Source organism: Heliangelus exortis, chromosome 1, assembly GCF_036169615.1.
Source record: "Heliangelus exortis chromosome 1, bHelExo1.hap1, whole genome shotgun sequence".
Lineage (NCBI taxonomy): Eukaryota > Metazoa > Chordata > Aves > Apodiformes > Trochilidae > Heliangelus > Heliangelus exortis.
Genome location: NC_092422.1, coordinates 96236701 through 96253268, shown reverse-complemented (window position 1 = coordinate 96253268; position 16568 = coordinate 96236701). Strand labels below are relative to the sequence as shown.

The following is a 16568-nucleotide window of genomic DNA, read 5'->3' as shown; positions in this document are numbered from 1 at the left end:
CTTCTATACTGTGGAAAATAGTTTGAAATTGGATAGAGAAGAGAGGAGAGGATGTATCCAGCTCTGGTCCACTTGTGTGATGCTGGCTTGTAAGAATGAGATTGAAAATTTTTGACCCTCATCCAAGAACAATTTCTGTATTTTCTGAGTGGTTAGTACTAGACATCATACAATCAGAATCTGAAAACTTAGGTTTATTATTCATCTCAGCTTTCTAAATATGAATTTCCATTTCTGTAGATTCAAACAAAAACCTTAAAAACTAACGATTAATTCATTTAATGTGCAGCTAAAAGTCAGCTTGAGTTTCTCAGATTCCCTCTGAAAAGATAACACAGGTAAAAGTCCTGTTGAAAACCAAAAACAAAGAAAAAATATAGGCATGCATCTTAGTGACAAGAGCAGACCTCAAACATATTGTATATTCCACTTTTTCTGAACACTTGTAGCTATTTCACTTTCACGCAACCATATTCTGTTCTTGTTTACGAAGGCAGTTTTGGCTAACATTGAGATATACAATGTAAGCTCCTCTTCACTTTTCCCTGTCCTGACTAAGATCAGCTGTCAGGTTCACAAGCCCTCTCTAACCTGTTATTTATTCTAGAGGGCAGATTACTTAGACTTGGCCTATTGCCATGTTTTTGCTAAACATCATCAGTGTCATCAGTGCTAAGCATTTTGCTAACGTCATAATTGGCGTAGCAATTTCACATCAGATTTTGTCAATTGAACTTCATATGAACTGATTATCTTCTCCAGTGGTGTATCTGTCTTTTCAGCAGCTATTTTATGGTCATAAACAAAAGATTCTTGCAATACCTCTAGCACTTTATTGAGTAAAACTAGCTAAAACTCAGAGATGATGGAGTTATATCACCATATCCTCAGAACAAGTCCTTTACACAAGAAATGTGACATAAAGCTAGACTACTGCAATAACAGATGGGAGAACTTAAAAAACAGTAATGGTCAAAGGCAGTTTAAAAAAAAAGAAGCCAGAGAAGATTTAGACTTCTGGCTATATATCATCAGTGAAACTACTTTGAGACTACTGGTGCCTTTAGCTGAATCAGTGAGGATGATTCTCTGTCTCACTGGAAAACTGCTAAGTGTGAGAGTCATAAGTTATATTTTCAGTCAGTGTCATTTCATTCATGTTGATCAAGATTTAGCTTTTAATGATTTTCTGACTATATGTGCTTGCTGAGTCACTGCTTTGGTTAAGTGCTAAAGAAATACCTAGTGGAAGCAATATTACCCCACTGAGATCACATTGTCCCTTTTGTTTCTCATAACCCTTACCCAACATACTATTGTCTAGTGCTTAGTTTTATAGATTTTAGTGTTATAGATTTGTAGCCCAGCAATAGTCAAGTCTTCAAGTCTTCATTTCCTTCATGCATATGCATCAAATTAAGCTATTTGCCTCCTACCCATATGGTAGGCTATTACACACAGATGCTATTACAGAGTTCTGTGACACATAAAGTCCCAGCTGTAAAAAAAAAAAAAAAAAACAAAACCAACAACAACAAATTCTTTTACTCAGAAAAACAATAGAAAATAAGCCCATGAGGAACTGGATAAACAGACCCATACAATATCTGACTTAGAAACAGATAAGGGATTGGAGATGGAAGACAAAAGAAAAGAAGGATTAATATTAAATAATTTCAGACAGGGATACTAGTTAATTAAAAATGCTAATCTCTACAAAATAGCAGTTGACAAATATTTTTGGCAGTCCTTTGAAACACACAAAAAAGCTCATAATTGCTAAAGTTTCTCAGAATCTGGGGTTGCAGCATTTTTTTAAACTTGAGTAAAGGAGTGTAAAAACCAGAAAATGCCAAACACTTATCTGTACACGCTGTATCTCCAAACACTTTTGTAAATCTTTTCAATATGTTGCAACTAACAGGTGCCTTCTCCTTTTTGAGCAAACACTCATGCTGCTATAATGTTCAGAATGAATTTAAAACCTCATCTGAACCTTTTTCAGTCCTAAACCTGGTCATAGAGGAAATTAATTTTTTCTTCAAAACTGATTTTTTTTTTGCTACCTTGATGTTTCCGTCAAAGCTTGAAAACCACTACCTACAGTTTCTGATAGCCATAAGGATCACATAGCACTCATGCTAGATTAACAAAATTTACACTATTTATCATCAGAATTTGGTACCTAAGTGTCAATTGTGCCAGTAGCTCATATGGGGATGTATTGCTTGTTTGTTTGTTTGGATGTTTGGCTGTTTGCTTCTTTTGTTGTTTCTTTATGTTGCAGCCCAAAATTCAAAGTGTTAATTGTTTTGTAATTTAAACTTTAATTATTGGAACCTTATAACATCAACTAGCAAATGGCTGCTTGAGATGCACTGCGTAAAACCAAAGATTACACAATTGTTGGACAATATCTTAATTGACAAAAGGTTTTGTGGGAAACGAGCTTTTATTTTTAGCTCATAGAAATATGTTTTGAATTTCTTCAGAATATGTTTCCTATTCTGAAAGCACAGGAAATGCAAAATCAAGATTCAAATGCAAGGTAATCTCTGATCACTTATGAGTTTACTGCTGAAAAGATAAATTTGAGACAAGCAGGCAGGATGTGGGAGTTTTACTACAGTTCACTCTTGGCAAAAAGGCCTGAGTAACAACTGCTTCTAAGACTGGAGGAACATGTGTGTTAATAACATGAATAAATCAAATAACAAATATTGTCTGCTCAAAGCTGATCATATCAAAGAGGAAGACCATCAGGCAGTTTAGAGTAACCAAGAAACTACAATGACAGTCTTGAAAGAGTGAAGGTGTTGGTCTGAGAAGGTGTCTAAAAGAAACAGGTGAATCTGTGAGACCTGGGAGTGGAAGCAAAGCTCCAGTTTGACATTGCCAGAAGTCACACACACACACACACACACACACACACACACACACACACACAGAGATACACACGGGGACACCCACCATACCTGGGGACCTCTGCCATGGCCAAACTTTGCAGTCTCACCACTGGGCACCGAATGCAATGCGGAGCCTCTGCTCTCAAATTGTGGGATGAGCATCGAGAGCAACACAGGTCATACCCACATCTGTTGGGTATGCATGCAGATTCCTGGGGTGCTTTCCCAGTGCCTCATGCATTAGCAGGTTTTAGAGATCAGCACAAGCACATACAAAGCTGAACTGCAGTCCCAGAAATGGGGTTTGTGCTTGTCACCCTCATTGCTCAGGGGCTAAGGATGCCCCTGATTGTGTGTGTTCACATCCGTGTAGTGTCTATGTGTGTGTGCACCTGTGTGAGAGAGACACAGCTCTTTGGGATATCAGTGTTTCAACATTTTGTAAGCATCTGGGATTGTGGTTTATTCATTCTGTTACTCATATTGATCCTGAAGGTATAGTTCACTATTTGTCAGCTAATTGCACATCATTAGTAAATCAATAAAACCACTTTGATCCTGATTTGTTTTAATTATGTGAACTGAGCAGCTTTTCCCAGTGATAGCTGGGCTAATGTATCTTCAGCTCACATATATGAAGATTAGATGGGAAGTTCTAAACAAAGATAAGGTGGGAACTGAAACTGAGGCAAAAAATCTACACTGTATTTTGGGCACCTTCAAGATTGGTCTGTAGACAGATATTCTATTTTTTGCAAGAGAAATTTCATTCACTACTACTGGAGTTCTATGTTCTGGTTACCAAGTCAGAGAAGTCAGTGACCTAAACCAGAAGGGGGAATTACTTTAATAATTACTTTATAATTAAGGGGGAAAAAATGAATTGTTTTAAATCAATTAAGTGAGGTGCATGGAGTGCTAATCTTGAAACTGACACCTTTGCTCCAAGTTAGAAAATGATTGGAGCTGGAAAACAAAACAAAATAAAACAAAACAATAAAGCTTTACAATAGCAACAAAACCACAGGAGCAATAGCCTTTTAAAAATGGTTCCTAAGGTGAGGATTTTTAAGCTTCATAGCAATGTAAGGAGTTGTATTCCTCAACCAAAGGTTACATAGAACAGTCACAAAGCAAAGTCAGGGGTCTGGACCTGGAGAAGGTCCAACCACAGTCCTATTCCATCTTATAGCCCCAGCAGAAGTGTGAACTGCTTCAGATGAACCCACACTAAAGAAAATCAAAGGTGAAAGACATTGCTGTAGCATTACCTCTTTTTTTTTTTTTTTTTTTTTTTTCACAAAATGGAGTTTAAAAGAACTGTCTCTTGTGGTAAACTGTTAAAATTTGCAGGATATAGACACATTTTAATATGAATTTAGGTTTGGGTTTTTTGCCTATCCAGCATCAGCGTTATGGGCTCAAAAAGATGTCTGGCTGAACTAAACTGTAAGTTCCAGATTGAAATCATCAAAAAAATGCTTATCTGAAATTTAGATGTGCAGAGCTTCTTTGTTACTTTATGTAGAGCTTACACAGAGAAAAAGCAATTTATACAGTTTTTGTGCCAAAATGTGTATAAAAAAGAGGACCTTTGCTCCAGGGGTTCTATAACACAAGCTATTTCAAAAAGCAAACTAAACCAATTTAGAAGTCAGAGCAAATCAGTCTATCACATTTCTTCAGATTGCAGCAGTCTCTGTTTTTTCACTATCAAAACCAGAGCTTTTATTTTAGTTTCCTAACCTATGTGTTTGAGATTGTAAATATACACAGACCATCTGAGCTTTAGGAGCAATATTTGCATCTTCCAAGAGATCCGTAAGTTAACAAGAGGAATGTACAAACTACCTCATGAGTAAGCTGGAGAACAGGGTTTGGAGAATAAACGGCTCCAAGAATACAATATGCTGTCACATTTCATCATTAAGGTCTCCAGTGGAAGCAACTCAGTTGTGCCAAAGCACTCAGGCCAAGTAAATTACAAAGAGTATCACTTGTTTTAATAGAAATTAATTTTAATGCAAATTTACTATGTTTTCTTTCTACTTCTTCACCAGTCTGATTTAAACAAAGGTTTAAACAAAGGTTTATTCCTCAAAGTGAGGAATTCCACATAATTTTGAAATATCCTACAACTACGGACACAATACTTCAAATAACCAGACCTTGGGTCACTCTGGCAGAAACTACTCCCCCCACTGCTTGCCCACTACATTTGTCCTGAAAACCCTTGACATTAACAAAAGGTGTTACTCCTACAAAAGATGCACAGGATAGTTCAAGTTCTGGAATTTCAAGAGTCCAAAGTAAGAAAGAGTAACAAGAAAATTGTTATCTTTTGGCAAGATTTATGGAGGAATCTAAAACTAGAGGACCCTAGGGAAGTTAATGGGAAGGAAAGAAAGAAATACTTCCTAGCAAAAATGACAGCTAAATTATCTACAGGTCAGGACCTCTTTGCTCTTTCAGACTTGCCATTTGATTTTCTTGCTTACTTGCTTTCAACACTGAAGTAGCTGGGGTACTTTGTGAAGAATTTCTTTTGCCTTAGTGTTACGCACTGTATAAGGATTGTATCTATCCCTTCATCTTCCTTTTCTTGTGCACAGCAAATTTACCTCACAATAATGAAATTTTTTCTCTGTCATGAGTACTGTTCACTAGATAGCTTTTACAAAAATCTCGTTCATATAGGTGGCTTTTTGGATACACTTGACATTTTCTCTCTCCAGTAAGGCAATGGGAAAATACGGGTGTCAAAAGACCTCCATGGGTTCCCTTCCCCTTTTTGCCATGTGCAGTAGCTGCCTGTTATCCCACCAGCTGCACAACAGAGGGGTTTCATTGTGCAAAAGCCATAGCAATGAAGAGCTTATTCCTGCAACTTGGTACCGTTTGTGTGAAGCCAGCTAGGAAGATATAAGGGAAAGCAAAGACCAGATTTCTTCAGTTCCTTTTCGAAGTAACTCTCAATTCCTTTTCAAAGTAACTCTGACAAAGATGAAAGCATCCCTTGTGTTCACATTGAGAGAACTGGCCAACTCTAATAAATCCTAAATACTCTGTTCTATGTATGATCAATAACAGAAAGTCTGGGAAGTTATTCTTCACAATTTCTGTAAAATAAAATTTAAAAACTAAGCAAAACTTAACAGTATGTGGCATAGAAAAGCAAGACAAAAACCAGAACACAAGAATCTGAAAAGGCAAACAAATCAAAGGAACTATAGTTTAATCCCCTTCCTACACATCATGTCTTACGTTTCAGTTAAAAGAATTTCACCTTAAGCATACTCGATATGATCATTTCTCTATTGTACCTGAATATACATGAATGAACAAACTAGAATAAGCTGAGTGTTTTCATAAAACCAGGTCTAAACAGGCAAAAGGAAGAATCCAAGATAGCCATCACTAAATTTCTTCTCATAACAATTTACTGCAGAGAAAGATTTTTTTCTGAAATACAAAATGAAGTGATCACCGAGAGGCAGAATTTCATCAAATACACATTCCACTCAGAAAAGATAATTTGTCATCCTAAAATATGAAGAAAACTAATACAAAATGGAAAACTATTTAGCTGAATCAGGTACTTCTCATAATACCTTAAAAAAACCTCACAAACTGGTAAATAGGTATCTGTTTCTGATAGTTTTTATCTCAGTTCCATTTAAATACAAAACAGAAATTGAAAGTTGTAAGCCCAGCACTCCCATTGTTTTATCAGAGCATTGCAAGATATTTAAAATATAAAAAATATCTTCAATCTCTTCTATAAATAATTTCAGTCTTTTGAAAGAAATGCTAAAAAACAGAAAAAAATATTTAAAAGGACCAAAAGAAAGATAAAAAAAATTAATCTGATGAGAACATGGAAGACAGTAAACACAGCCTGGACCAGTCAGTGGGGTCAGTGAGGTGAAAGACAATCTCATTATAAATCCCTGGTCCACTATAAGGAATTATGTCAGATTTAGGCAGGTGACTTAAATAAGTCATGCCTCAGTTCTTCACTCAAATGAGAAAATAAATGCCTCCTTTCAGAGATTAAAAAAGTAAGGATAATGTAATACTGTGAAAGTACTGGGAAGTTACAGTTTTGCTGTCTTTAACCAAGCTATAGCAAGCAGTGTATCAGAACTCAGTACCAATGACTTACTGTGAGACCTGGTGAAGGAGGAATAAAGAACACAAAAATGGGGACAGCTATGGGGAGAAATACATCTAAATCTGCTAAATGAAAACTAAATTATTATAAATCAGTAAGCAAAGGAGCAGGGCCCATTTAGAGATACACATAAAAATTAATACTATGTTTTCCTCCTTCCTCCTTCCCTCCCTCCGCCCCTTCCTCCCGTCTTCCCTCCAATGTTGTCCTAAAGGACATACAAATACTTCCAGTCATGAAGAAGACTCCCTGTATCACACAACAACAACCTAATTACGCAGCTAAAAGCAAATACCTGCACTTCATTTATTGGCACAGCACATTTTCAGAGAAAATGTATGTACCGTGAATCCCAAAAAAGCAAAGGTAGAGTCAGACTCACCTGTACAGTGGCTTCTTTGCCCCATCCAAAGGCTCAGTCCAATGCACACTGCAGTCCAGCTGTAAAAATAGCTGTTCATAAATTAAAATCAATTTGGAGTCTATTTGAAATTACTGAATGAATAAAACTTGAGAGGTTTTGTACCGCATAGTCTAAAGGCTGGAGGAGACTTTAAGGCACATTTTATACATATCCTATACTGTGTTATTTCAGAAGCAAAGGACAGGTCCATATATCATCTCCTATCTGACTTCTGAGACCCCCCATTGAATTTTTATGCAATTTTGGAGAATTTAGTATGTCAAGAAAGAAAATCATTTTTCAGGTGCTTTACATTCAGCACTCTCCATAGACATGTGAGGTTGTCTCTGAGACGTACAGACCTAGTAAAGATGAAGAAAATGAACAATTATAAAAAAAAATCATAGTCTATTAGAGAATATTATACTGCAAAGAGTAATACAGCTATGGTTTAACAATAAAGTGTCAGATTTCCACAAAATGTTTTAGCCTACTTACTAAAGATTTTTAACTGGCCATAGACATGAGATATGAAAATCCATCTTGACTCAAAATAGTCACTTTTAGAAAGAAAAAAATGCAAACAAAATTGTCTTATTTACAGTCTGAAATGAACTGCAAACAAATGCCAAGTAAGACCCATTTATCACAAACAATCTGAATTCACTTTCATTATATTTGAGTTTACCTAAGTGTTAATATAGTTCCGTTGTTCCAGGATAAGTAGATATATAAGAGGCTGAAATGTATTAAGAAAAGTGAAGACCTTTTATGTTATCAATAAGAAAAAGCCCAAAGAAAGTGGCATCTGACTCAATTTCCCATATCACTTTGAGAATTACTTGCAGTGGTTTCTTAAAAAAAATAGCTGATAGGTTAGTTTGCTAATTATTGTTAGAAAATGGAACAGGAAAAGGTTGGGGGTTTTTTTGATATTTTCAACTATCATTGTTATAGTAAAAAAAAAAATTATTTCCTTAGGGAATATTGTGTCTGTATCAGAGCAAATGAAAAACACAGAATACCTTTCACTGTCTTTGCTATCTGAAGTACAACTAACTTAATATTAAGTCCAGTCACGGTCTTAAGAATGATTGAAGCTGGTGCTTCTTTATTTGTGTTTTACAGAAGAGAAACTGATAATGATAGCAGGCTTGAAGAAAGAAAAGGTAGAACACAGACTAATTACTTGCACTTCATGTATTTTTTTAACTATCTTGAGATTATAAGTGATATAAAACTTTCTTGTACTGTTTTTTGGGGGTGTGGGAAATGGAACTGTGTTTAGTTTTTGTCAAATTAGTAGGTTTGGGCTAGGGAACTGTGACAGCAATATCACCGAATATCTAAAATGCAGAGCAGCAGAACAGCAAAAGAAGAAACCATGAGTATATCTTCCAACAATTTTTAAGATATCTCGTGATTAATTTATGCAGAAGTAGGAGCAATTGAAATGACAGAAGACTAGAGGAGTCAGGTTATAAAGTGGCAGTACAAGTAGAAACACAAAATTAAAAAGACTTAAATATTACTAATATTCTTTTATTTTAATGAACTAATTTGGATTTTTGACACCTATGTTGTCAAGGTCCTGTTTTTCATAAACAAAGAGTCTGGTCCCAGCACAAGAGTTTTTCTAACTCTGAATGCAACCTGTTCTGGGTGTTAATTATATAGTCTATTCTTCTGCTAAAGGAAGGGAGGCTAAAGACACAAGTGAGTAGTCTTTCCACACTTTAATTAAAGTAAATTATTCTTAATTCAAGCACTTTCTCACAGCCGTAATAATTAACCCCAGGGACAAACATGAGAAAAAAGTGAAGGAAAAAAATTAGTGGTAGGAAGCTAAGCAAAAACTAACTTATCCCTGCTCTTCCTCTAAGCCCTGCTTGCTTCTCGCCCCTCCACTGTATTTGCATCCCCTTTGAACCCTTGTTGTGTAGCCAAAAGGATTTTTCAGTCCAGCCGTTTGTTTTCACAACTATAAGAGTTACATTGACTTGTCAGTACGAATATCCACAATTTTCTCCAGCAGTAGGTTTTAAATATAAACAAAACTCTCTCAATCTCCTGTTTAATCAATCAGACAGCAATACTTATTTAGGGCAGATATATCCCAGTTTCCTTTCTGATTATTTAGAATCACAGAATCATAGTGGTTTGGATTGGGAGGGACCTTAGTTCCAACTGCCTTTCCATTGGCAAGGACACCTCCCACTAGACCAGGTTGCTCAAAGTCCCATCCAGCCCGGCCTTGAAAACTTCAAGGGAGGGGACATCCACAGACTCTCTGGGAAATCTGTTGCAGCATCTCACCGCCCTCACAGTTAAGGCTTTCTTCCTAGTGTTTAACCTAAATCTAACCTCTTCCAGCCATTACCCATTGTCCTCTGAATACATTCCCTTGTAAAAAATCCCTCCCCAGCTTTCTTGCAGGCCCACTTCAAGTACTGGAAGGATGCTCTAAGATCTCCCTGGAGTTTCCTCTTCTCCAGGCTGAGCAACCCCAATTTTCTCAGTCTATCTTCCCAGGAGAGGTGCTCCAGCCCTCTGATCATCTTTGTGACTCTCCTCTGGACTTTCTCCAACAGTACCCTGTCCCTCTTGTGTTGGGGACTCCAGAACTGGACACAGTATTCCAGATGATTATCATGGGAGAAGAATGGGGGGGGTTATAGCCCAGGATATAGTTGGCTTTCTGTCCTATAGGCACACATTTTTGGCTTATGTTGAAATTCTCATCAACCCACAAGTCCTTTTCCTCAGGGCTTTTCTCAATCCATTTTCCTCCCAACCTGTATTCATGCATGGGATTCCCCTGATTCAGGTGCAGAAGCTTGCACTTGGCCTTGTTGAATGAACTTCATGCAGTTTGCACAAGTCTACCTCTCAAGCCTGTCTGGATCACCTCCCTTCCCTCCAGTATGTCAACCACACTGCACAGAGAATGAGGGATATGAGAGATGTTTATTTTTAAATGGGGAAAAATCTCAGAGATTATGCAACTATGGTTTAACATTGCCCCATTTAAAAAAAAAAATTATGCGTAAGAATAGAAAATAGAGCAGACTCCCTGGCCTACTGCCTCAATGTCATTACAAATCTGTTAATCTGCTCTCTACTGATGTGATGTATGTTGTGTATCAGAAAAATTTCAGTTCAGGGATTTTTTTCCCCTTTACCAAAGTATCAACCATCAGATATAATTTAAACTTTAAATTTTTCTTGCAATCTCTTTCATACATGTGCTTCTGTAGTCTGTGTTATCTTTGGTGTTTTGCTCATCTCAGGCATAATAATTCATTACATGTAAGTAAATTCATTTAAGCAGATTTGTACCATACATGCTGTAACTAGGGATAGATCCTACAAGTCAGACAGATCAGGCCTGCTTGTGAATTCTTTTCATTAAAGTTTTCTATTCTTTGCAATTTATCACAGCCTACTGAGTTCTGTTTATCTCTTGTCAAAATCTGCAATATATAAAAATTAATTCAGAGGAATTCTCTACTGATCCTATAGCTTTTACTATAACTAGCTTCTAGTTAGGATAACCCTACAGTATTCTCTTACTCTAGAAATTAGAATCTAACAAAATCTCATGAAATATATGCAATTGCTTTTATAAACTTAGTTCCCTATTAGTGAGAACTGAAGCCTCAGGCAAAGCATGCACTTGTCTGTACTCTTAATTCTAACTACATTTCAAATGCCTTGAATGGTAAGTCAGACAAGTTTAACAAGAACCAGGAAAACTTCTCTGTCATACAAACTGATCTGAAACCTTGTGCTAAGACCTACTATATTCTAAAGTATCTCTACAAAGAGCATAATAAATAGAAATTAATAAATCACAATTATTTCTTCTGAAAAACTTTTGGACTTGTATTAATGAAAATTCTATAAATACATTCTCCCTCACATATTGTCTCTTTCACAAGTTGATTAACTTTTTCTCCTCTGCAAAAAAACCCCATCACTTGAATTTCTAAGCTATTTTTTCCTTTGATTCTCAGAGTACCAGTATTATCAATTTCCCCCAGTGCTGAAGGTTAAAATACTCTTTTTAAAACTTGTTAACACAGTAAATTGGCTTTTCACATTGCAAAAGGGCAGACTTCCTGGAATTGAAGCTTTTTGGTTTTGTCTTTGGCTTTCCAGGAAGGCAAGTCATTATACAATGCAGACGTCCAGTGTGTTCACAGATTCCTTGTTTTCACATATTAGAGATGTTCTCTCCTAAATGAAAGTACAAAATCTCAGTGCTGGCAACTTCTGCAAAGGACACACAGCCCAAGTGAGAGTGTTCATATCTGACACTGTTAACATCAGGCTGTGTTGGGTCCCAGGGAATGGTCAGGTTGCCCTTGGCCTGATCAGGGCTGAGCTGGGTTGCCTGTGAGCCTGTGGCCCAGTGCCCATTGCCCATCCTGGCTGCACTCCTGCCCTGTGAGTGCCACCAGGAAAGAGGCTGCCAGCACCAGGCAGTCCCTGCTGGACAAACAGCTCCCAGGGATACTGGGAGGTGTGGGGCAGCAAACCCTCACTATATCTGCGATTTTCTTACCTGTCACTATCACCATGCTGGGCCCTGTGGAGATGGGCCCAGCTCAGCCTGCTCAAGGTCACACTCAGGAGCATCCCTACTCCTGCAGCTCTCTCACGGTCTCCTCCTTGCCCAGGTATTTTTCTGCTTTCTTCCTTCCACACCCACAGTGTGCTGAGAAAACAGTGTGTTGTTTAAAGGCTGCCACATATTTACAGTGATTAGAAGCATTTTACAAGTCCCAGCTGTGGAGCCAGGCTTACTTCAAGCTGTAGGGCAGCACTTCCCAAGCTAGAGGTCGTAGCAGTGGCAAGTGGATTCACAAGCCTGGCAGAAATTCAATGGTTTATGTCAGCATTTCAGATTGTAAAGCCGATGAAAGTAGACGGCATAATAGTAAAGGATGGAAATGGTTTCTGTGGACCGTGATGGTTTTCATTCTGCAGAGCTTCAGTTCAAACCTGAGTCACAAGAAGAATGGCTGATATTTTCACAAATACCTGAAACAAGGTATTTCAGGCTCTAACTTATCTTGCCACAACCGCTTGGCTACTACAGCTGCTCTTAAGGGAAACTGATTTCCCCCATGTCAGTGAAAAACTTTAGTCCTCTCAGAATAACAACCATGTATTAAGTGAAACTACTAAATTAACAACTTCTCTTTACAGTACCAGTACTTTTGGTTACTCATGGTTCAGCTCACAAACTTCATGAGTTTTACGTCATGACCAATAGCTTATCTTTCTTTTTCCTCTGGGAGTGTACCTGATTCCCTTCACATCCATTGCACTCCAACGCCCAGCCCAGGGGAAGAAATATTACTTAGAAAGGTATCTGCTATGTAAAACCTCTTTTAGCCACACTTTCATTGTGTGATGTGAGTCTTTGGTTTAGGAGGTCTCAGGAGCTTGTTATACTTTTCACAGAGACTGCCTTAGAGAGGCTATGAGCACTACAAGGAAACCTGACTAAGCAATTGATGCAAGATGTCTCTTTTTTGAGTCCATCTAGAGCCATCTGCTATCCACATTCTAACACAGATCTACATCAGTCGCAGGCTGATGGACTAAAGCAGATGTTTTCAGAGAAAAGCAGCCTCATCCAGCATTATTTTTTCTCCTGCCTTTTTTGAAGGCAGGTAGTAAAACCAGAGCTACGTACAATTAGACTGGAGTTAGAAAGAGGGCAGTCAGAAGGTAGTGCAACATTTTTCCTCAGGAGGTGAAGCATATTCCTTAAACTATCGTTAAGAAAATCTTTTCAAGCCAGTTCTACTGTATATTTAACAGTATGCATATAGAAACAAATGTATACTTAATGATGTCTGTCATCTTTCTCGATGTCAATCAGTTTTTAATGGTATTCTTAACATTTCCAGTAATTCTACTGCACCCTCCTTTTTCAGGCTTTGTATGTCAGAGCTTTTGTCCCTGTGAAAGTTAAAAAGTTCAGCAACAATTGCTTGCTTCATTACTTTAATTATCACTTCATGTCTTTTAGGTTTAGGAAACGTTGACTTTCAATAAGAAGTTCAATTATAATATGATTTTATAACATTTTATGAAGTAGAAAAAGAAGGTTCAAAATAAGAGCCTTTTCTAGGAATTTACAAACTCAATTATATCCAAAGGTTTGCTGTTCATTTCTGAAAGAATATCAATGCTTGAGACAAAGTTATTGAACCTCTCAACAAAGGTGAAGCACAACAACAAATTAAAAAATTATCTTGGAATTTCCATTAAAATGGAAAGGTATGAGTAGGACATTAGGTACCTAAATGCCTCTGGGAGCTGGCTGATACTGTTTTACCAGACAAGCTCCTGAAGATTCAGCTGTGCTTCTGCACCACCTTGTCTTTTCTGTTCCTGATCAGAGACTACTGTCCATCTACCAGCTGTGCCAGATCAGTCTCATGATTAAGCTTAAAAGCCACTAGTGGTTTTTTGCCTCTTTTGGGACCTCTGGGAAGAATATATTACAAGACTGAAGAGGTCAGAAATGTAGTAAACTAAGAGATGGTCAGTCACATCTGTCATGAAACCTTAACTCCTCAAGTTCTCTCCTGCTGCTCTGTATCTGCCAAAAGATTTCTGTCTGGCACTTTCTTATGATGCTTTGACTGTGCTGGTTTTGTCTGTGATACAGTTAATTTTTTCAGAGTAGCTAGTATGGAGCTGTGTTTTGGATTTGTGATGAAAATACTATTGATATCACAGGGTTGGTTTTTTTTTATTTTGTTTTTTTTTTGTTTTGTTTTTGTTGTTGTTGTTGTTGTTTTTTGTTACTTCTCAGAAGCACTCACATAGAGTCAGGGTTTTTTTTGCTTCTTACACTACCCAATGAGTGAGTAGGCTGTAGGTGCACAAGAAGTTGGGAGGGGACACAGGCAGGGCATCTGACTCCAGCTAACCAAAGAGATATCCCATACCATATAAAGTTGGGGGAAGAATAAAGAAGGAGAGATCTGGAGTGATGACATTTGTTTTGCCAAGTCATTGTTACACATCATGTCCTGGAGACAGCTGAACACCTGCTAGTCAGTTGGAAGCAGTGAAGAAATTCCTTGTTTTGCTTTGCTTGCATGCATGACTTTTGCTTTACCTATTAATGTCTTCTTCACAACCCAGTTTTCTCACTTTTATTCTTCTGATTGTCTCCCCCCACACCAGTGGGGTAAATAAGCAAGTGGCTGTGTGGTGTCTAGTTATCAGCTGGGATCAAACCACAGCACAGACTTGGCTTTCATGGTTTGCCACTCTGAATGAGTTCCTTGCAGTTCATTGAGGAGAAAACCTGCAGAGCTTGTCAATAATCAACACTGTGTTGGGTAAAAGGCAGGCTTTCATTAATTTTACACACTTTTTTTAGGTCCAGCATATCCCATTGAGTGGGGTATCAATATTGTCCAGGTGAAACTAAATCCATTTGTACTAGCAGATCAGATCAAGATGGACCACAAGTTATGTTTCAGTCTGCTAAAATACAAAATTAAATAACCACCAGATTTAGAATGAAGAGCAAGAATTATATGCTTTCCCTTTTTGAACTGATTTCCAGTGTGTATTCTGTATTTTATTGACCAAAAGACTGACACAGACAGTTCCACATTCGTAGAACTGCATGCCATTTTTTTTAGAGTAGTAACTTCTGTAGTATAATTCCCAAATGGGAATCTCTATTTTTGAGAAATTTCCTTATGAATTCCACATACAGTGAGAATTCCATCATGCATAAAGCACCCTGGAGACTTCCTGTAGCTTAGAGTATTCATAATTTCTCTTAATTAGATTATTAACTTATGCTCCTTTTATAAATGTAAAGCACTGACACAGCATAGATTTTGCAGACCTCTGACATACATGGATTCTGCAGAGAAGAGAGGTTTCTGAACTGCCATCTTATTCATCAGAGGCCAACCATTGTTAGCATCCAACTAATTAGACATCCACTCAGACATGAAATTTAATCTTTTTTTGACAAGTGTGTTGGTGAATAAGACCTGTATAATATCTGACTTCATCCAAATTCAAACACTATTTCTTTACTATTTAGCTTTAGAACCAACTATACACTGTAAATATAAGGGGAAAGGCAGCTTTTCGCTTACTAGTGACTGACTAAATACAGTAGGTGAAAAGTTCAGCCTTTACAGAACCAGAACCAGTGCTTTTGTGGCTGGTGATGCTATTCTCCCTCTAACAGTAGGAATGTCTGAATTTGAACACTGGAAAACTATTTTTGAGGGATCATTATTGCTGAGCTGAATCAAAGCACAGACAAGCCCTAGAGAGATGTCACCAGGTGGTTGACTATTAGCACTGCCAATGATCCAACTCTAGACCTCCCCTGAGCAGAGGATGATTAACAGCTAAGTGGTGTAAATCTCTGTGGTGGTTTGTGATGTAGATTGATCGAATTCAGAGTGTTAGGATCGAACTCACTTTCACTTCAGTTGCTACCTGTACCACTGAAAGGCCAGAGCATTTTCTCCACTGTGTTATGTACTCCCTGCTCTCTGAAGATATTTTTTGCTCTCTATAGCAAAAAATGAAATGATAAAAAAGCCAGGTCTTTAATACTAGAGATACAATATCTGTACTTCAGGTTACAAACAAATTAAAGTATACACACACCTTTCTTTACAGTCCATTTGAATTGCAGTCACATAGATGAGGTTGTAATCAGCAGCTATTTGATACAGTTTTCAGCTTTTTTAATTTGCCATGAAAATGCCATAAGTTCCTCATGAAATAAGCAAGGCCAGTTCTCTCAGATACAAGCTAAGTAGCATATCTTTTTGAGAACAATTTTTACTTTATGAGATTCAACAGTGTATCCATTTAAAGTGGGTTTTATGTAGCTTTCCTAAAATGCCATCTTAAGTGTAATTATTCCAAAAGTTCCTGAATTACATTCATGCTTATAAATGGATACATTTATTTTTTGCTATAACATAATAGAGGATGCATTGTCCCTTTGACTTGAATTGAAATTAAAATATTAGACCAACACATAATCCATCCAGAGGTCCCTCCCTGC

General features: G+C 37.4%; 1 long non-coding RNA gene across 1 annotated transcript in view; it reads right to left on the bottom strand.

The window, feature by feature from the left end:
• LOC139792529 (uncharacterized) overlaps positions 1–16568 on the bottom strand; it is a 32608-nt gene that overhangs the window by 13522 nt on the left and 2518 nt on the right. Inside the window, exon 2 of the long non-coding RNA XR_011724305.1 lies at positions 7459–7533. This is a non-coding gene — a long non-coding RNA (uncharacterized lncRNA). The remainder of the gene's footprint in view (positions 1–7458; positions 7534–16568) is intronic.